This window comes from Mustela erminea, chromosome 14 (assembly GCF_009829155.1).
Source record: "Mustela erminea isolate mMusErm1 chromosome 14, mMusErm1.Pri, whole genome shotgun sequence".
NCBI lineage: Eukaryota > Metazoa > Chordata > Mammalia > Carnivora > Mustelidae > Mustela > Mustela erminea.
Window position 1 is genome coordinate 70,438,845 of NC_045627.1, and position 23,528 is coordinate 70,462,372.

The 23,528-nt window shown below is 36.3% G+C and overlaps 1 long non-coding RNA gene across 11 annotated transcripts in view; it reads left to right on the forward strand.

Moving 5' to 3' along the window:
• The window catches only part of LOC116573680, a 44,720-nt gene extending 21,666 nt beyond the window's left edge, over positions 1–23,054 (forward strand). For 8 of the 11 annotated variants that reach the window (XR_004278929.1, XR_004278926.1, XR_004278923.1 and 5 more), the window contains 3 exons: positions 145–227; positions 985–1,087; positions 22,769–23,054. This is a non-coding gene — a long non-coding RNA (uncharacterized LOC116573680). Of the gene's footprint in view, positions 1–144; positions 228–981; positions 1,088–15,841; positions 15,964–18,925; positions 19,030–22,768 lie in introns of all 11 variants that reach the window. The other 3 variants (XR_004278925.1, XR_004278930.1, XR_004278924.1) reach the window with 3 other exon arrangements.
• The last annotated feature ends 474 nt before the right edge of the window (positions 23,055–23,528 follow it).

Genomic DNA, 23,528 nt, shown 5'->3' on the forward strand with positions numbered 1-23,528 from the left:
AAAAAAGCCATCCATGTTCCGGTCCAGAAGAAGAACTTTTCTTATTCTCTATGTCTGAGCCCCAGCCATTACTATGTTCTAGTACTTTGAGACAGGAGACTCTGATATATATATAAAGACCCATTAACCTCTATTTGTCCAAAGGCCAGCTCTCAGACGTTGCAAACTATCAGCCTGGATTCCCAAGGAATTTTTGTCTTATCCTGCAGGTGAGATCTCCAGGCCAGGTGAGAGTCTGTTCTGACAAGTCTAACCTTATAGCACAACTCTATCTGCAGACTGACTACAGTAATGCTCTTTTTCTTGGTTGCTATTTGCCATCTAGTTTTTAGTGCAGGAGTCATTAACTATGAACTCTCCTACATTCAGCAATTCTTTTGACGGTATTTCCAGGCTTGTGTCAGTTAACGGGCCACCAACCCCTTGATAGCAATTCCTATTTATCACTCAGCTGTAAATATTGTCTCCAGGCAAAGCTTGGCCTACATGGTCTGAGCCCTCAAGCAATTTTATTTTGACTCATTCTAAATAAAATCGAATTACTCAGAGTGTGTGGGTAGGTGAACAGGAAAAAGGAGGCTGGCAAGAGAAGTAGAAAAAGGAGAAGGAGAAAGAGAAGGGGAGAGGAGGAGGGGGAGAGGAGGAGGGGGACAGAAGAGGAGGATAGCAGAAGAGAAAGAGGTAGAAAGACACAGAGAGAGAGAGAGACAGAGAGAGAGAAAGAAATTGCATGTTCTCTGCACAGTGGTCTTAGAAATCTTTCAAAGAATGAATAGGAGAAAAAGTGTGTGACCACCTGTCAAAGAATGAGAGGAAATAAGAGAATAAAACAGGCAGGAAAATAAAACAGGCTAAGACAGGATGAGGGGAACTCAAAACTGTAAAACTGTACAGAGAAAAGATTATAGAAAAGGAAAAGAAAGGTCACTAAAAAGCCTGTTTAAATATGTCTCTATTTTCCCATTTTCTCTTTCTCACTAGCAGGGAGTTGATCAGTGAGCAATGAATGAACATCTATTATTTTCTGGATATATATATCTCATCAAGTGCATCTTTTGAGGAGTATCAACCATTTGTGCTATGCTGGGTAAGTGGCAAATGACAGAGTCTCAGAGGTACAGGCTTTCAGAAGAGGGAGAGGTCTGTGTTAGCTGAAGAACTGAGGGAAGGATTCCCAGCAGAAATGGGGGTTCAGTGGATCATGCAGTCTGGGTAGGACCAAAGCAAGGACTGAGGGCACTCTCAGCAGGGGGAAAGGCAGAGAGATACAGAGATGCTGGACTCGATTGGGAAATCTGCAGCACATGAACTTGTAATGATAAAAGTATTTGATGCAGGCAGGGATAGTTAGAAAAAACAGAGAATCCAATGAAAGATTGTAAGGAAAAATGGGAATGAATAAAAGAAAATATAGAGAGATTGAAGGGAAAATAAATAAAAGAAAAAGGCATAGAGTGAGAAAATAACAAATGAACTTTCAGATGCTTTCACATTTTCTGGGCCAGAACCATCATGTTGGTCTCACATGGCACTCCAAGAAGAGTTAGCCTTGCCTCTGGCTCAGCATCTACATCTGTTCCATTGATGGGATGTCCTGAGTGGCAGTCCTATGGGCAAGGGGCCATGTTATACACCTGAACATACCCAGCTGAAGTGCTGGTGGTACAACAGAGACAAGGATAGGCAAGGAAGTCCACAGTCAGATTGTATTTCTCCTGGAAAATTTTTCTAGATAACTTTCTTTTTTTTAAAATGTGGTTCACTTGACATTTAAATCATAAAACTTAAAATGCATTTTCCTCAATATAAACAGGATTAAAATAAATTTGGGAGTGAGTTATGGCCTGATGGTTTCTAGCCCATAAGTTAAAGTGATTCTTAGTTATAGTAACTGTCAGTCATCAGCTTTCGCATGGGACAAATGTAATATTCATTAAATTCTCCATCAAAAGCCCAAGTGCCCTAATACCATCTATAATCTTAGCTTTTCATAATTGGACAAAAGCCTAACTATTCTTGCCTTATCCTTCACTACTCAATGATTCATACTCAGAATCCATGCTAGTTGAACCGCTTTTGGTAACATGAATCATTTCCTACATATCCTTGGTATGTATCCAGGCTAGTTGGTCTTCTAGGAACATTTGCCCCCTACCCTTCATTCCCCTCCCCTCAAACTCTTTTGCAAGGTTATCTTTATTCAATCATTCTACTGGCAGGTGATTAAGTTAAAACCAGGTTATGAGGGTGGGTTCTAATAAGGTTCCACTGCTGTCCTTATAAGAGGAAATGTGGACAAAATAGTCTTATTCTCTCCCGTTTCTGTATAACCCCACCCTCTACTCAAGAAAAGTAATTGATACATGGGCTTCTAACACTATAGATTATTGCTGTCTGTGTTCCAACCTGATAGAAATTCTCTCATGTTTATATTATGTACTTGTCTGTGTCTGGCTTCTCTTCCTCAGTGTTAGACTGTGATATTCATCTACACTGTAGCACACAGCTCATAGTTCCCTCAATCTCACTGATGCCTAGTTTCCCAGACAATAACATATCACGGTTTATTTAGTGATTGTTGGAAATTCTTGTGGAATCCTTTTGGAGATTTGGAATTTCTTTTGAGTAGATACCTGGGAGTAGGATCATTGCACCATAAGGTATGCATAAATTCATTCAGCTTTACCTGATGTGAAGTTTTTTTTTTTTTTAATTTTTTTAAAGATTTTATTTACTTGGGAGAGAGAGAGAGAGCGAGCGAGCAAGCGAGCACACAGAAGAAGAGCAAGAGAAGGAGAAGCAGGCTCCCTGCTGAGTAGAGAGCCCAATGCGGGGCTTGATCCCAGGATGCTGGGATCCTGACCTGAGCCGAAGGCAGATGCTTAACTGACTGAGCTACCCAGGTATCTCTGATGCAAAGAGTTTTAAACGTGTTTTATGCACATTTACAGTCACAGCTGCAGTGAGTGTTCTAGTTCTTCATTATCTACACTTAATATCATCTGTCTTTATCATTTTAGTAATTTGGGGGCATTTGTAGAGGTTTTTCTCAGTTTTTCTTTTTTGAGATTTTTATGTATTTGACATATCAAGAGAGAGTGAGGGCATGAATGCGGTAGGGTCAGGGGGGAGAAATAGACCCTCTGCTGAGCACAGAACCTAACCCAGGGCTCTATCTCAGGACCCTAGGATCATGACAGGAGCTGAAGACAAATGCTTAATCAACTGAGCCACCCAAGTGTTCATACAGTAGTTTTAATTTCCAGGTCATGATGACATGCATTTGACCATCTTTTCATGTAGTTATTTGACATATCTTATTCTGTGCAGGTGGTTCAATTACTTTATCCATTTTCTATTGGGTTTTGGTTTCTCAATCATTAATCTGGAGGGATTATTTGTATATTCTGGTGATGAGTCATTTATTATATAAATTATTACAAATATTTTCACCTTGTCTGGTGGTTTTATTTTTCATTCTCTTAATGTTGTTGAATGGAAAGTTTTTGATTTAATGTCTCCATTATTAGTATTCTGTTTTGTGGTTTGCCCTTCTTTTTTCCATTTAGGTAATCCTTGCCTTCCCCATTATCCTATTTCTCTATTTTTTAGAAGAATACTTTTTAAAATAATTTATGAATCATTTCAAATTAATATTTTTAATGCATGGTGTAAAAAGGGATTTTTCCTATCTACGTTTATATTTATATGTTTACTGATACAGATAGATAAATAGATATGGGAAATTGACTCTCCTTCATTTTCTACATGCCTCTTTTGATTAAAAAAATATTATGAATGTAGTCTAGGTTAACAACAGTTACTTTTTGAAAAAAGTATTTGTCTACCTTAAGATCACAAATCTGCCTGCAATTTTTTTAAAAAATATTCTGGGTGGTAGAGTTATATATGTATTTTTCAATATGGAGATCCCATTGATTAGCATAATTTATTGAAATATCCGTCTTCTTCCATGTATACTACAACATCATTTTTGTATAGAAAGAAGACCATATAATTGTGAGTCTGTTGAGGACTTTTTTATTGTGTTCCCATGGTCTATTTGTCAATCCTTGTGCCAATACCACACTACCTCTGTTAGAGTAGCTTAGTAACAAGTATTGTTATTTGATAGTATAAATTCTCTGGCTTTTTTTTTCCTTCCAAAAAATTGTCTTGGCTGTTATTTTCTCTTAGAATTCCCAAATATACTTTAGAATTTGTAATTTCAAAATATCCTGATGGAACTTACAGTGTGATTGTGTTCACTTTATAAAACAGTTTCAGGAAAATAGAACTTTTCACATTATTGATTTTTCTAGTTCATGTAGCAAATATGTACACTTTTAACCTTAAACATTTTATATCAATAACATTTGTGGTTTTCTCTATAGAGTTTTGGACATTTTTAAAAAGATTTACTCCCAAGTATTTGCTTTTACATGGCAACAAATAACAAACAGGTTTTAGATTTTTCAATTAGCAATATAGAACTAAAATTGAATTTTGCATATGAATCTCACTGCTTATATTTATTAATTTAATTTTCTGTACTTTAATATTGTAACCTTAGTATTTAGATATACTAAGAGCATAGTCATCATTCAAGAAAACTGACAGGTATTAAAAAAAAAAAAAAGAACTTTTCCAAAGTGATATCTTTTATTTGCTTAGGTTATTGAAGTAATTAAGATAACCAGTACAATGTTAAATAAAGTTATTAAAAAGGGCATATTTTCCTTTTTCCATCTTTCTGTGGGAAATTCAATATTTCACCACTGATAATGACATTTGTTCATATTATGTACCATTATTTTAATATCTGTATAAATCTGAAATGATCTACCATCATATAATCTTCACATTGATCTTTTTTCTGTTTTGCTTTGGTTCATTTTCATAAATCTTGATAAGGAGTGTTGCATTACTATTGTTATCAAAGAACTAAAACTTTTAAAAATCTTATTCAATGAAAATATTTTTATGCCAGGAGAGTTTCACGATTTAACATTCTTTGAGCGTGGTTTTTGCTGTTCTTTTATTTTAACTCCTTAAAATGAAAGCTTTACTGAAGGGGGGGAGGGGGAAGGGGCTGGCTCCTAAACAGATTTCCACTATGCAAAGTGCTGGAGGCCATTCGCTCTGAATAGCTCTAGTTTTAGATTCCTCTTTGCTGTCCAAATATCCTGAGTACACATTTTGCCTGGACCGCAGCCTTCTAGAGTTTTTGAGATGTGAAGACATGCTTCCTGGAACGCCTGGGTGGCTCAGTCATTAAGTGTCTGCCTTTGGCTCAGGTCATGATCCCAGGGTCCTGGGATCTAGCCCCCCATCAGGTTCCCTGCTCAGTGGGAAGCCTGCTTTTCCCTCTCCCATTCTCCCTGCTCCAGTTCCCTATTTGGCTGTTTCTCTGTCAAATAAATAAAGTCTTTAAAAAAAAAAAAAAAAAAAAAAAAGACTGGCTTCCCAACGCCTTTAATCTGGGTGTGTACTCAGAACCCAGAGTATGGATCTATGGTTAGAGCAGTTTAGCCCTTCTTGCTGGAAACTGAATTTCTCACTATGCTCTCTGTGCAGAGTCAGTATTATCATCTTCATAGTAGGAAAGCAGAATATGAGCTCTCTTTTCCCTTGAGTATCAGCATAACACCTACTTCTACCCTCTTTAAACAATGGACTCTTCTAAGAGTCTGTGTTCTCACACACACACACACACACACACACACACACACACACACAGAGTTGACTTTAAGCATGGATGTTCTGAGTGTTTGGGACATGCAATGAATAATTTAATATCTGGCCCAGAGAAAGTACCCCCAAACAACAAGAATGAGGGAGTAAATAAGTAAAGCACCTGGAAAAATGAGTTGGTGTCTTTTTATGCTAAGATTTATTCATTTATTCAACAAACACATGATGAGTGGGAGACACGAATTCTTCGATTTCAGACATAGAAATGGAACAAGGTAATGTGCATATAAATATGCACAAGATGTAGTTCTTTCTTCAATTGATTTCCTGTTCAATAAAAAGAAAATGGCTAACAAAGAATACATGGCAACATGAGAATATAATCATATGATGAGTGTAAAACATGCATGATGGCAATAAGTTGTTCATTAGTGTATAAAATCTTGCATTTAATCAATTTATATTGAATTTCTAATCTATGTGAAGAACGATGCCAGTCACTGTTAGAGAAAAAGAGGGAAAGTACAGAGTTATCATTGACACAATGCCCGGCCTAAAATGGCTTAGCATCAAATAAAGAAGAAAGTTATGTCTAAGTAAACTCAAGATCTAAAAGAATGTGCTATAGACATAGTTAGATAATAGATACAGTAAATCTTATGTTTTATATGTTAGAATCTATCCATTGATTCTTTAATGCAGCCAGCATCCGCGAGGTCTGACTTTACATTGGACATATGTCACATGCACTCAGTCATTCTACTTATCTGAAAACAAAGTAGACTGTATATTGGAGGCAATAGAATTAAGTTTCTGGGAGGCAATATTTGATAGGATAGGATATACATAAGCGGTATGGAAGGGGAGGGGAACAGCAAGTATGGTAAGGGGCTTAGTAAAAAAATATAGGGACAGGGGAAATAGATTCCCAAACAGACATACTGTCTAATCTGTATGTGGGAGAATTATAAAACAGAGACTAAGTCAGGGAGTTTGGGAATAAGGTGAAAGAGTGTCTTAAGGTCTCAGGGTTTTTGTCCTTACACAAAAATTCACTTTAAGGTTGATCTACTCATTTACTTATGGCATTGAGCATGGTCAGATCAGTTCAGTTCAATGCAATCCAATACAAACAGTTCAGTACAAATTGAGTGCAATATTACGTATTTTAATGAATTAACTTACAGCCATGATACATGTTTTCTAACAGTTTAGCATTAAGTTGGTAGGAGTCTTCAATCAGTTAACATAAGCTGGGGTCTGACTCTTAGTCAGGTCTTTAGAGTGAAAAGAGTTAAACATAGGGCCCTGAGACCGCAGTGTCCATTTGGGCAAGGAGATGTTTCTCTTGGAGATAAGATGCTCAGAGTCCTATTTCTTCCATATGACCAGGTCATATTTAAAAGAAGAACAGACTTAAAGGAAAATACTTCCCAAAGTCAGAACATCACAGAAGGATCCCCAACCCAAATGTTTGCTCAGTGTCAGGAAGGAGGCAGGCGTGGGTGCAGAATGACTCATGATGAGAATGAATGCAACATCCCTACTCTGGGTCCTGTCCAAGAAAACACATTGTCTACTTTCTCTCCAATTTTGGTCAGTCTCTCCAATTGGTCAGTGCCAATTTTTGGCACTAGGACCCCAGCAGGGAAGCATGAAAAACCAATTTATGAATTATTCAGGTGATCACATTTTAATCCTCAAACCTGGATGTTATCTTGACTAATTGGCACTCAGTTGGAAAAAAAAACAAAACTACAAAATCCTAGGTTTCATATTTATTAGCCAATTGGAAGCAATAGTTCCAGCAAACCTGAACTAAGAAAAATATTTTAAATGCTCATAATCTTCCCTAATTTTATTTTTCTCAATTATTTCATTGCACAAAATTATATAGAGAGAAAATAAAAATTCAAGATAAACATGAATAAAAAGTATTCATCAACCCACCATCTAAAAATAATCTTCTAACTCTAATTTTTTCCTCTTGAAAATGAACTTATAAATCTTTAAGAAGAAAAAGAAAGTGGACTTATGCTATACCTTGTACCTTTTTAAGACCCCTAAATTTGAACCCATTTCTACCTCAGTGTACTTACATCATTTTAATAGCTTTATCATATTCTATCGTATAGAAGTCATAATTTAAGCAGTTATTATTGGACATGTGTACTGTTGCAGATTTTTCAATACTATCAACAATGCTGTGATATACTTTTACTTTTTCATTTTAATTCCAGTATAGTTAATGTACAGTATTATATTACTTTCTGGTGTACAGTAACAGTTCAGCAATTCTATGCATTACTAAGTATTTAATGGACATTCTTATATTTAAATCTTTGCATACTTCTCTAATTATATTATAGAGTTAATTTGAGGGTGGAATTATTGGATCTAAATGTATAAAACATGTATTTAAATTAAAATTTCAACCTAATTGATATTTTTAATTTTCTTTACCATATGCTATATGTCTGTAGCTTCAACTTATTCCATGAGTTGATATACACATGTGTAAAGATACCTAAAGTTATATACACCCCCAAGTTCATTGTAGCATTATTTACAAAAGGCAAGTTGTAGAAACAACCTAAGTGTCTAACCAATGGATAAATGAATAAGGGAAGTATTAATATGTATGTATTACTTAGACATACCAAAGAATGAAATCTTGCCATTTGCAGCATTATGGATAGACTTTGAAGGCCTTATTCTAAGTGAACTAAGACAAAGAAAGACAAATACCGTAGGATCTCATTTATTTGTGGGCTCTAACACAAATAAAACAACCACCACAACAAAACAAAACCAAGCTTAAAGATCTAGAGAACACATGGGACTTCACCAGTGGTGGGAGAGAGGGAATGGGGAAATGGGTGAAGGGAATCCAAAAGATACAAAGGTCCAGTTACAAAAGAAGTCATGGTTATGTAATGTACAGCATGGTGACTATACTTCTGTATTCCATATTTATGAATTGCAGAGAGGGGCGCCTGGGTGGCTCAGGTCGTGATCCTAGGGTCCTGGGATCGAGCTCTGCATGGGGCTCCCTGCTCAGTGGGGAGTCTGTTTCTCCTACTCTCTCTGCCTTTCCCCTCCACTTGTGCGTGCATGCTTGGTCTCTCAAATAAACAAATAAATAAGATCTTTAGAAAATAAGTTGCAGAGACAACAGATCTTAAAAGTTCTCATCACAAGAAGGGGAATTCTGTAACTAATGTGTAATGGTCGATGTTCACCAGACTTCTTGTGGGGATCATTTCATAATGTCTACAACTATTGAAACATTATGTTGTATACCTGAAACTGGTATAATGTTGTAGGTCAGTTATACCTCAATTAAAAAAATATATATGTAAAAACATTGACCATGAACCAATAAATATATAACTAGACTATTTCATTTTTTGTCAGATTATGCCTAGTCTTTGTTAATTTATTTCCGACAGTCATCTCTCTGTTAAATTGATGAGATGTTCCCTATCCTAATCGCTGCTGAAATAACCAGTGATTGTGGTAGTATTTGCACTTAAAGATCTTTTGGGAGGAAAAAAAAAAGCTGAAATTATTCCTACCTATGTGGAACACATAAGACATGCTACAAATTTTCATGAGTTCTGTGAATTTGAAATTTCTATTTGAGACATTAACAGAACTCACAAGATGAAGGAGTTCCTGGATTCCTGGCAGAAAAGAAAAAGGTTTAAACTTCAACAGAAATACATGTATGCATGGACCAGCTATGCACAATTTATTTTATATTGTGGTAAAATACATCAATTTTACCATCATAACTTTTTTACTGTATAGTCAGTGATATGAAATGCATTCATAATGTACTACCATAACTTCCATTTATCTGCAGAACTCTTCATCTTTTGGAACAGCAATTCTACATCCATGAAACACTAACTCTGCATTTCCTTTATACTTAGCCCCCAGCAACCACCATTCTGTTTCCTCTCTACTATAGGATTTCGACTTCTTTAAGTACCTCATATAAATAGAATCCTATGGTTTGTCTTTCTGCAACAGGCTTATTTCACTTAGCATAGTATCTTGAAGATATATCCATATCGTAGCATGTGTTAGAAATTCCTTCTTTTTCAAGGCTGAGTAATATTCCATTGAGTGTATATGTGACATTTTGTTTATTCATTCACCGAGGGACACTTGGGTCACTTCCACAACCCCTTAGTCATTTTTGATGAGATTAAAATGAGATAAAATAAAAACTGCTAGGGCTATTATTGATTAAATAAAAATATAAATATCAAATAAGATTTATAGGAGATAACCCATCACATCTTAATAAATCAAAAGCAAAAAATTATGAAAGTACAAAATTATAAAATTTTCAAATAAAAATGGCAAACATCTATAGAGTTACAAAATATCTGTAGATGAATATATTTGAGAAATTATAGAAAAAATGTAACACAGCTTAGTACAGGAACAAAGAATGTAAAAGATAACCGATTATAGGAAGAAGAGAAGGGGAAAAGTGAGAATGATGAAATAAAAGAATAAAGCAAAAATATAAGTACGATAGTAAATGTAAATTAATTATACTTATATATTTTAAAAGTGTCTCAGATTTTTTTTAAAGATTTATTTATTTGACACAGAGAGAGAGATCACAAGTAGGTAGAGAGGCTGCAGAGAGAGGGGGAAGCAGACTCTCTGCTGAGCAGAGAGCCTGATGCGGGGCTCGATCCCAGGACTCTGGGATCATGACCTGAGCCGAAGGCAGAGGCTTAACCCATTGAGCCACTCAGGTGCTCCATAAAAAAATGTCTCAGATTTTTAAATAAGTCTTTTATATATTAATAAGAGATATACCTAACAAAAATAGAGGGAGAATTAACAAAATAAGCATTAAGCAAACATCTGGTATATTGGTATCATAAATATTGATCTGAATATAAAGTTTTACAATATATAAGATATGTGTTATGAAGTTGCATGTTTTATACTCGCACTTTTTAGTCCCAGAGATCCTGATAATAAAATAAGTATAGACAGGAATTCATTTGTATTTATGAGTAATCACATAATAGTAATACCCATATTCACTCTCTCATGGAAAGTATACTATGCCCTCTTAGGACACTACGTATTTGGGAATCAAAACAGAAAAAAAAAAAATTCTTTAATCAAGAATGCCAAAGAGGTTTTGTGGGGTTTTTTTGTTTGTTCGTTTGTTTGTTTGTTTTGTTTTTTGGTTTTTTGTTTGTTTTATGGCATGAAAGCATTCTACCCAATCTAAGATTTTTTTAAAGTTTATTATGTTAGTCACCATACAGTACATCATTAGTTTTAATGTAGTGTTCTATGATCCATTGTTTGCATATAACACCCAGTGCTCCACACAATTTGTGCCCTCCTTAATAGGCAACCTAAGAATTCTTACATAAGAAAACACCCTCCCCCAGGGACACGAGACAGTACTCATATCACTCCATCGCCGTGGACATAGGCCTTTGATCATTTATTCACCCATTTAAACCTCCACTTATGCATCCTGGGCTTCATTTGTGAAGGACTCTAGCTTTTGTTTTCCTTAGTGGCATTAGTAGGGATTTAAGAGGCAGCCTCTCTATAGAAGTTTCTAGCAATATAAAGGGTAAATGGTTAATTCTGAATAAGATCAGGTCATTTTGTCTAATCCAATCTCCTTATTCATGTGGGACAGCTTATATGTAAACTTCTCACTCACTTAACTTCCACCTTACCAAGTCACATAGTTGATTTCCAGCCATAAGTAGAAGGACCCTCCTTACTTGTTCAGTGATGGACATGACGGTTAGAAGAGTTTAAACAATGAACCAAAACTTAAAATCTATCTCCCTGACTTGCACTTGCTTTGGACTTCAGCCATTATTTTTATTTCAATTTTTCCAGATTTATATATAGAGTTTCAAGTTAAGACCTTCACAGAATTCACAAGGTTTGTAAGGCCCATGGTAGAGTGCAGGACACTGTAGGGTATGGCACATGATCAGTGAGGGCTATTATCAGTATCCTGATTATTGTTTTATTAATATTCCTCCAATGACATCCACTGCCCCTCTTTAGTTGGTTTAACGTCTTCCAGGAATCGGATCTGTATTTCCTCTTTGTTCCTTCTCACATCCACACTGGAGATGGCTTCCCCAGCCTCATTTCCATTTCTGACTCACATTCACTGCTTTGTAGAGTCAACCCCATTGTGCCCTCAGCATCAGTTCCTGAGCTACTGTGCATCTCAGGGGCTCACGACTTTTGCTTGTTAGATACTAAATTACTGCCATCGGGAAGTGACAAGTCTCACTTTGCAACCTTTTTGCCACAATAAAATTCACTTGATAAAAAACAAAAGGAGCCATAGAAATGCAGGGTTTGGGGGATCATAAAGCATGTGTATCTGTTGCCAGCCCTTTGTGTTTACCCAAGTGGCAGCATTCGGGGAGTCAATGCTTAAAAAGTAGACCGCTCTTGTTAATGAGACAGATTATTTAGGAAAACAGAACTGTCACTATTGCTTGCCATGGAAAGCGGTGGATTTGTAACTTTTGAACGTTGGCTGCACTAGTAAAAACATCATTTATTCAAATTGAGATGTTCCCCAGAGCTGCACTTTGGTTAATAAAGATAAAACCCTTATGCTGGTTGTCAGATGTTATCTTCCTATCCTGGGGACCCTTCCAACAGCAAGCTGGGAACTTCTGAGATGATCTGCTTAGTGAGGGATCTTCATGTGTGTTTTTCAGAACCCCAGGTGGGCTTTCTTTTTTCTTTTCTTTTTTTTTTTTCATTTATTTATTTTCAGCAAAACAGTATCATTTTTTCACCACACCCAGTGCTCCATGCAATCCGTGCCCTCTATAATACCCACCACCTGGTACCCCGACCTCCCACCCCCCCACCACTTCAAACCCCTCAGATTGTTTTTCAGAGTCCATAGTCTCTCATGATTCACCCCCCCTTCTAATTTACCCCAACCCCCCTCTCTAACTCACCATGTCCTCCATGCTTTTTGTTATGCTCCACAAATAAGTGAAACCATATGATAATTGTCTCTCTCCTTGACTTATTTCACTCAGCATAATCTCTTCCAGTCCCGTCCATGTTGCTACAAAAGTTGGGTATTTGTCCTTTCTGATGGAGGCATAATACTTCATAGTGTATATGGACCACATCTTCCTTATCCATTCATCCGTTGAAGGGCATCTTGGTTCTTTCCACAGTTTGGCGACCATGGCCATTGCTGCTATAAACATTGGGGTACAGATGGCCCTTCTTTTCACTACATCTGTATCTTTGGGGTAAATACCCAGGAGTGCAATGGCAGGGTCATAGGGAAGTTCTATTTTTAATTTCTTGAGGAATCTCACACCGTTCTCCAAAGAGGCTGCACCAACTTGCATTCCCACCAACAGTGTAAGAGGGTTCCCCTTTCTCCACATCCTCTCCAACACATGTTGTTTCCTGTCTTGCTAATTTTGGCCATTCTAACTGGTGTAAGGTGATATCTCAATGTAGTTTTAATTTAAATCTCCCTGATGGCTAGTGATGATGAACATTTTTTCATGTGTCTGATAGCCATTTGTATGTCCTTTTCTTAACTGATCCTAGGGGCATCTCCTATGAGAACCTAAAGATCCAGACCTGCACCTTTTGATAAAGTGTGGAACTAAAGGGAATAAAAAACAAACAAGCAAACAATCTCAGACCCAGAGCAAGCTTGCATGTTTTCATTGAAAATATTACACAGCTTCCAATCTCCTTTAAAAAACAAAAAACAAAAAAAACCTCTTCACAGCCAAACTTCCTCCTTCTCCAGGATCTCACCTCTCCATCACTCATCAGTTTTCACTGAAATTGAGAAGAGGTTCCTTGTCATAAGCCAAATAAATAGTTTTACTCTTTTTATACTTTATTAGAAGAATTTGACATTATCAGTACATCCCTGCTTCTTTAAAAACCAGAGTCAATTAGTTTCCATGATTCTGTACCATTCTAGTTTTCCTCCTACTGCTCTTGCTAAATTTGTTCCCTTACACCCACAGTCATTCAATGCTGGTATCCCTCAAGGTTCAGTCCAAGCCCTGCTCTTTCTTCCTCCTGTTCACTCCCCCTAGAAGACCTCACCTACACCAACACATGGAATGTCATCTCTTTGTAGGCAAAACTCTGACTCAGACAGCTCCCTGAGTTCTGAACTCCCCTGACCAAATGAACTCTGACAGCCTCCAAAAGATGTCTCAAAGTCTTCACAGATTTCAAGATGTCCAGCCCCAATGTTTGAATTTCCTCCCCAAATATAGGTCTCCTTCAAAATCACTGCGTGTTTTGTTTTCCACAAGCCAGAAGGTTGAGTCATCCTTAAATTGGTCTCTCTTGTACTTCATATCCAAACTACCAACATGGATTGCTTATTTTAACTCTTAGATACTGTTCCTTCTACTTATCTCTTTCTACTTCCAGACCCTAATTCAGGGCTTGACATGAGCTACTAATTCAAAAGTATTAGAAGAGTCTCTATCATCAACATTGCACTAAATCCTGGCCCGTTGCTAAGCTTCTGAATTGATCACTTCAATCCAAATTTGCCCCACTGTATGAATTCTCCATTTTACCACTAAGTTGGATGCTTTCCCAAACAAAATAAGATCATGTCATCTCCCTTTCCTCAGCTCAAATAATTTAAATTTTTGATCTTCAAGAATCATGTCCATTAACCAATCCCTCTTTATAGACCCATTGTACCCCCTGCCTCCTTTTCCTCATTGTGACAACCACTGGTCTGATCTCTGCTCTTGACACCTGTTATACCCCCTGAACACAAAGTGTCTTTTTTCTGGTCCTAGGTACTCTCAGTCACCTAATTCACATGCACCCATCCTTAAGGCAAGCTCATTTCTTACTGGTCCTAGGTACTCTCAGTCACCTAAATCACATGCACCCATCCTTAAGGCAAGCTTATTTCTTACTCCTTTAGGAATATTCACAGTGACCTCCCTGACAAGATCAATAAATTCCATTATATGCTCTAACAATACAGAAATTAAGTTATAACTAGCTATCATGTAATTTTTCTATATTTGATTAATATTTGTAACCTCCCTTTAAAATATATTTCCCAGAGTGCAAGTTCATTATGGGTAGGATACTTGGTTATCTCCCCTTTGTATTTCCAGAAAGAACTAACTTGCTATCATTTATATGATATTGAGATATTTAAATATCTATATATCTGGCTTAGTTTATATAACATAATGTGAGTGTGTGTGTGTGTGTGTGTGTGTGTGTGTTTTGACTTGACAATTCTATTTCTCTGGGGCTTAATTCCCTTACCCATTTAATGGGGCTAACATCATAATATCTAAAGTCTTTCCATGTCTAGATATTTAATCTTCCTCATAATGGAAATACAGAAAACAAAATTATACCAGGTTACCATTTCTCATATATCAAACTGGTAAAAAAAAAAATTATAACATGCACTGTTGGTAAGGAGGTAGAGAAACAGTTACTCTGACACTCATGTGATGATCTTTAGAATGTACTTGGCATTAAACTTCTAGAGATTTTGTCAATATTCAACAGAACTACATGTATGTTCACATTAGGTCCAGGAAATCAGGAAATCATACTTCTAGGAATTTTTGAAGATGTATCTCCAAAAATAGAAAAGTTCATTTGTAGGAATATTCACTGCAAATTGATTATAAATTTGAAATATTACAAACCTATATACTCCTACACTGAAAAGGGGTTCAGTAAATTATCATAAATCTACATAATGGAATACAATGCAGCCAGAATAAAAGAATGGGGATGAGAAAGATTTATGATATGGGATGATTTTCAGGATATATAATTCAGTAAAAATTTTAAAACAAAAAAGCAGTTATACAAAGTAGACTATTCTTCGTATAAGGCAGAGGAGATGAGAAGATATACTTCTATCTTTTAACTGTACCTGTAGAAACACAGGAAGCATAAACTAGAGCTTAATGAAAGTGAGAACTCACAGTACATGGGTAAGAAAGATGGAAAGTATGGAAGTAGAGGGTGGGGAATACTGTTTCTCTGATGGAACAAGTTTTAACAGTTTAACTTTTACAACTATGTTCATGTTTCAAATCCTCAAAAACAGAAAATATAAGTATGTACGAGGGGAACACTAAAACATAGTAGAAATAGAAGCACATTTTATAAACCCTATTTGAAGAAATAATGTAACCATGCTGGAAGAAAAGAGAAAAAGAACTAGATCAGGTAACTTTTCAACTTTTCAGTAGATTATATGGTTTAGGCTAAAGACAAAATTTTAAGATATGTTGAGCTCTGTTTGGTAGGTTTCTTTTTCACAAAATAATGGGTTAACAATTGTGAAAACTATTTTGTGTACTCTTGATCAAAACAATTAAGTAATTATATTATAGAAAATGGGAGCCAGGTTTCTTAGTGTCATAAAAGGGAGTTACAAATACTGAGAAGGAGTAGGACATTATGAACTCTTTAATATTCAGCTGAAATGGGAGGCATTGGTGTGAACTGATGATTTTAATATAGTTAAAGAAATAGTTATAGAAGTTTTGGGTTGTATATGCATGTATGTATATGTGTATATGGTTGAATGTATAGGCATGTATCAATATGGACATGTTGAGAAATACATATAAATATATGAGTATATGTATTATGGTATACTTATTTATTTGTGCACACATTTGGCTCCTAATTCTGTGCACTGACAGAGACTAGAACCTAACTAGCAATGAGCACACCTAGTGGTCATATTTTGGTTTTTCATACCATCTTCCACTTAAAGAATCTAGAATACTTGAGAGAAATGGCTGGTTTCAGGGATAGGATGGAAGAGAATCTGATGTGCCTAGAATATTATTTTGTGTCATAAAATAAAGAGGTACTTGAATGCCAGCTTCATGGGGCACCACATGCAAAGTCTTGTACACATTTGAGCACATCTAAATGAATACTAGTAGTAGAGTTTTTCATCCATACAATAAAATAATAATTCATGACTCCATTTGGATATAAATAAAGTTCTTCTTTACTATAAAAATTTCAATAGTAAAAATGGAAGGAATGATGGAATTAGGAAATCATCTTTTGGCAATCATTATACTCATTTTTTCAGCCAAAAATCCTTAATGGATGCTGAAACTGGTGGATGAAAAATTGATGCACAAGGGCATGCTTGCATTGTTTCTGTCTTAGTCTGCTGAGGCTGCCACTGCAAAATAGCAGTGACTGAGTTGTTTAAACAGACGCTGCTCACAGTTCTACATACTAGGAATTCTAAGATCAAGGTTCCAACATATTTGACTCCTGTTCACAGTCATTTTTCTGGCTTTCACATGACCATCTTCTTGCTGTCTTCATATGACCAGGGATCTATGGGTTGGGAGAAAGAGATGATGGGAAAGAGGGTTGGTGTTTGTCTCTATTCTTTTAAGGACACTTGTCTCACCATGTGGAGCCGCACCCTCATTTAAACCTAATACATCCAAAAGGCCCTACCTCCACATGTCATCACATTGGGGTTTAGTTCAACTAATAAAATTTTGGGAAAGGACACTGCCAGTCCATAAAAGCTTCCAAATAGATCTTACCAAGATATTTGTAAAAGGTGCAACATAGTAGCTATACTTTGGAGACACCAGGGGATCATCGTTAATATTCATCTGAAATGTAATAGTTCAGTATCACCTGCCTGGGGACAAGATACACGGAGAAGGACAGAACATCATGGATATGGAATTCCAGCACTAATGATCTGAATTTAGTCATTCAGAAACCTCAGACAAGCCCAAATTTAGGGAAATTCTATAAAACAATTTGACAAATTCTTGTTTTGGACTATTCAAAGATATCAATGTCATGAAACAATATGAAGAGGACTTCCAGATTAAAGGCAGGGAAAGAAATAGGACAACTGACTGAAACAAATGATCTAAAGATCTCCTTTGGGCATGATTGGAACAGAGGTAAAACGAAATATTGTATCCATACTAAATTCCTGATATTGGTAACTTCACTGTGGTTACATAAAAGAATGTTCTTGTTCTTAGACAGTATGCTCCGAAGGGAAAAAGGGGGGAAAAAACCCAAAACAAAAACAAAAATACAAGCTCCATGAGCACAAGGACCATACATATTTTGGGGGGCAAACTTTGTGAACTTGTCAGTCATAACTGGGACTTTTAAGGCAGATGTAGAAGAAAGCAAAGAATCAAGTCAGACAGGAAAACCTGGGAGCCAGAAAGAGGGTGACATCAGACCAGAGCAGAGTCCCATGTCCTCAGTAAGGAAGGCTCACCAGCCCCAGAGGCGGCGGCCCGTCAGACCCAGCATCAGGCAAGGAACCCCTTCTGTGGTTGCAGGAAGCAATTATCTCCACCCTGAACATCCAGCTGCCTAGTGCCCAAGAACAGTGCAGGTTTTGCATGATGGCAATGCTACTTAAAGCCCGGTCCAGTTTAAATGCCAAGTGGAAGGCTAAGCTAAGAATAAAAGGACTGGTAGACTGATTTGGGTCTGGAAATCTTTTCAGTAATAATATCTTCTATCCAGTCAGCCAAATGTGTCTACATGGATGGGAAACAGCATGTAGAAGCCGTGCAGTGGTTGGTACAGATGGTTCTGTTCTCGGGGGCTCCCAGTCAGAGAAGCCTACGTGTGATCAACATAACATCTTTTATCAGAATCCTTTTTTAATTAAAGGATGTTGAAGGGATAGGTGATATAGGAGATATAGTCAATCTCTTTATGACTCTTTTGATGAAAATTCATCAGAATGTATTTGTTCTTTAAGGAGCAGGTTTTCCACTATTATAAAATGAGGTCTGAAAGAGGAAAAAAAAAATCATGGGGGAGAGGAGAAGAGAGAACAAAGGGGCTCCTGCTCTGGGCCATGATACTAATGAGCATGGAGAGTAGCTTTTAGCCATGATCTGCCTCTTCCAAGCGTCTGCCTGATTATCACTCTTTCTAAATGACAAGTGATTCAGATTTCAGAAAAAAAAAAAAAATTCTGTTTAGAATGGTGGTATTCATTTTCTTCCTAGTACAAACCATAATAAACGAACGTGTCCTATAGAAGTATCTATGTGCATAATACAACAAAAGCCAAATTTTCATGTAACTGAACATTTAATACCACTAAAGTGTTTAGAAATTATATTCTTATTACTTTTTCTTTGAATTCCTGTAGAAAACTCCAAAGATAACTTAAACATTGAAAGATTTTATTGGGAAGTAAAATTTCAAAATGTAGTGGATTGAAACAAGTATTTGCTATTACTGAGGAGTCCCTAGGTAAGGGGAATTTTCACAGGACTCAGTTGTGCTGGAGCTCATGTTTCCGCTGGTGGCTTGTTGTTCTGGATTGGCCTTGGCTGGAACAACTGGGACTTTTCTCCATGTCATCTCTCATGTCCCAGCAGATTAGCTAGGACGTCTTATCATGAAAGTGGTGAGGTTCCGAGAGAGAGAGGGAGCACACAAAACCTCTTGAGACCTGGCCTCAACGTATGGCTCACAACTTAATGATGAATTCCATTGCCCAAAGCAAGTCAAAGTCTAGCCCAGATTTAAGGGTTGGGAAGAGATACACCAACTATTTATGATGATGGAGAGAGCTGTAAAGGCATTCACACACTTCAGAGGATGTGAATTCGGGGAAGAGTGGAGCACTGGAGTTGTTTAAACCTTCTCATCTTAAAACAGAGTTGGTGTGTCAGGCCCACCCAGGTGATCCAGGGCTCTCTGTGTAAGACCCCAAGCTCAATCACATATTCAGCAGTCCCTTTCACCATGAAATAGAACATTTTCACCAGTTCCGAGGATTGGATCATGTACATATTTGGGTGGCTATTATTCTTACCACAAAAGGATGAAAAAAAGATTGAAATAAAAATGCTAGAAACACAGTTTACACAAAGATACATATATCGTGTTTTCAAAGAACTTCTTCAATGATCTGATACATTTTCAGTAATGTAGTCACAACACAGGTACTATCAGCAAATTTGAAAATGGTCAACATAAATTGTCTAAAGTAAAACAAAACAGGAAAAAAAGGATAGAACCCTATGCACATCTAAGAACATGGGACAGTATCTTATATTTAATATATATGTAATTGATGTCCCAAAAAGAGAGGGAAAAACTTTTGGTCAAGAAATATTTGAAGTGTTGGGGAGGGTGTGTGCTATGGTGAGTGCTGTGAAGTGTGTAAACCTGGCGATTCACAGACCTGTACCCCTGGGGATAAAAATACATTATATGCTTATTAAAAAATTTAAAAATAAAAAAGAAATATTAAAATGAGTGTAAAATTTTAAAAAAAGAAATATTTGAAGTGTTAATGGCCAAGAATTTTCCAAAGTTAATTAACAACAACACACCAAGATAGAAGAAGCTCAGAAATCCCTATTCAGAATTTGAAAGGTAAAAACTAACAAAAAAACCCCAAACAAGATTAAACCAAAGCAAACAGATATACACACAGGCATATCATAGACAAGCTCCTGAAACAAAGAGAAAAGAATAACCTTATGTGTAGCCAGAGGAAAAAGAAACATAAAATAAAGAAAAAAATATGGATTGCTACAGACCCCTTTTCAGAACTTAGGGAACTAAAAAACAAAGAAGCAACATCTTTAAAGTTTTAAAGGGGGAGGTAAACAAAGAGCAGAAGAGCTATCTGGTCAGAGTTCTATAATCGTAAAATCTTCGAAAAATCAAGACTTTTTCAGATAATCAAATAGACCTAAGAATTAATTGCCAGAATAACTTAAAGATTGCAAAAATGTGTTCAACCTTATGACTGCTTTATTTATTTAACCGTATGACTGCTACCCTATTTTCAGCAGTAAATTTGAAAAGTTTAACTTTTATCCATCATAAAAACTCTCAAAATGAAATTTGAAAAGCATTTCCTTAATGCAATAAAGAGCATCTGTGAAAAACCTACAGGGGGTTCATGGGTGGCTCAGTGGGTTAAAGCCTCTGCCTTCAACCCGGGTCATGATCCCAGGGTCCTGGGATCAAGCCCCACATCAACCTCTCTGCTCAGCAGGGGGCCTGCTTCCTCCTCTCTCTCTTTATCTCTGCCTGCCTCTTTGCCTACTTGTGATCTCTATCTGTCAAATAAGTAAGTAAAATCTTAAAAAGAAAAAAAAAAAAGAAAAAAAGAAAAAGAAAAACCTACAGTTAATATCCTCTACTGAATGGTGAAATACTGAATGCTTTTTTCTCAAGGTTGGGAACAAAATGTATTGCATCCCTGCCTCCTCTTCCATTCATTATGACACTGGAGGTCCCAATCTTCAAAATAAAAAATGCTTTCAGGAACAATTTTACAAAACCTAAGAAACAACTACTAGAACAAGAAAATGCATTTAGCAAGATTGTAGAATGATATTACTATCTAAAAATCAATAGAATTTTACAAGTATACTTGTAAACAATAAAAGAAATGAAATCTTTCCACAGGTTTGAGTAAAAACTCAGTGAATGTTAACATTTATAAATGTTAATCTATAAATCTTACCTAAATGGGGAGGGAGCAAAAACTAAACAGACATTGAACTTTAGTGATTAAATATGAACTTTAGTGATTAAATATTTAGGATTAAATATAATGACATATGTAATTTAAATCCATTAACAGTAAGATGGAGAACGTTATGGATTATGGCTGGATACAGAGTGTAGTAAAATGTTTGTGGCACAATGTAGGTGAATATTCAGAGGTTCATTGTAAGCTTGAATGTAATGATGTACTTACTAAGCCAGAAATTTGGAGGACATAGTAGGAGACATATTTTATTACAGTGGTTGTAAGCTTTAAAAAAACTGGGAAAGCAAGGTGACTATTTGTGACTGTACTGGAGAAGTCACAAGAAGAAAACTATAACCTCTGAATTTTAAATCCCTACTTAAATTATTATCAAGGAATTAGAGTGCATCTTTAATATCCCCCAAATATTCTCTAATTTCTTTTATCTGCAAGGATGACTTTACTGATAATTGCACAAAATCTATTACTTCATATTGCAGAATTACAACATAAGTTGAATTCACAGATTTGCTGCATTTGTCTTATCGTAAACAAGGCATTGATAGAGACAGTGAGGTTCTGAAAGGTTGGTGGGACTAGCTGGATGGACTTGGAGGTTAAAATTTTTGAAACGGAGTCTTTCTGACTGTTCAGAAATAACCTGACTTACAATATCAAAGAAGCCTAGCCTGCTCCTTCTCCACCTAAAAATCCTATAATAAATTCACTGCTGGAATAGCTAGTGGGGTTTTAATTTCCTGACCACACTAATACACAATTCTGATCTCCTTTTTATTCTTCATAAATAGTTTCAAGATGTGGGGCAAAAAAGTGATAATAATTAACCATTTTCTCCTAAAAATCTTGCTGTTGTTTATTCCTTACTTCTGAGCATATCTCAGGGTCAGACTTTGCTTAGGAGTTTATTATGTTAAAAAAAAAATCCTAAACTTTGGTATTTCTTAAATGTAGAGAAAATCTTTTGTTATAGTACTGACACAACACGATCTATATTTTTACATCTTTTTTTGAATATTTTTCTTACAGTGACAGCAGCTGTTTGCAAAGCCAATTCCTCAATTCAACTCATTACCTTCTGTCCGATTTCAGACCTCTTTTATTTCCTACCATCACCATTACAAATATGTAGAACAAGTGCTGGTAAACATTTTATGAAGACTCATTAAATATTTCATACTTGTAGGTTTAAAGGCTTTGTGGTCTCTGGTAGGACTATTCAAACTCTACCACCATAGCACAAAAGCATCTACGGACAATATGTAAACAAAGGGGCATGGTTGTGTTCCAATAAAACTTTTACAAAAACAGGCAGCTGGCCCCAAGGAAGTACTAGGCTTAGTCCTGATGTAAACATTATGCCTAATAATTTTTAGCTTCTATGCCTAATCAAATTCCTAATTCAAATCAGTTCAGTAACATTTACTGAATGCATGCTATTTACCTGATGTGGTACAAATCTTATTTCCACAGCAAATTTCATGTCTACCACAAGAAAGGTGGACTGAGGGAGATTTCATGCTGATCAAGTCAACCCAAACCTGTGCCTTAAGGTTAAAAATGGAAACCTAAGGAAACCAGTCACAAACCACCAAGTAATGTTCTTAAATAATATAGCCACTTCAGCAAGAGGCCATCAAATGATTTCCTTGATTTGCTTCTTTATTAAATCTTTCCCCTAGTTCCTCTCAGTGGGACACTGCTAACCACTTCCAGTTTGGCTATGCCCAATTCGGATGAATTTTTGCTCAAATAAACTCTCAAAATTTATAATATGTTTAGGCTTTTCTTTCAACAACACTCTTACAGTATCATTTTCTTTTTTTTTTTTTCCAAGTTTTTTTTTTTTTTTAAATTCCATTTAGTTAACAAACATTGGTATTAGTTTCAGGTTTACGGTCTCATTTTTTTTTTTTTTTTTTAAAGATTTTATTTATTTATTTGACAGAGAGAGATCAGAAGCAGGCAGAGAGGCAGGCAGAGAGAGAGGAGGAAGCAGGCTCCCTGCTGAGCAGAGAGCCCGATGCGGGCCTCGATCCCAGGACCCTGAGATCATGACCTGAGCCGAAGGCAGCGGCTTAACCCACTGAGCCACCCAGGCGCCCCACGGTCTCATTTTAAAGAGGCTCCTACTTAGTCTTCTCATTTCTTTCAACCCTGTCCAGATTGTATTTGAAAAGATTTGTTATCTCAGATATTTTGTGCACCACTGACCATGTCAACACAGCCCAAT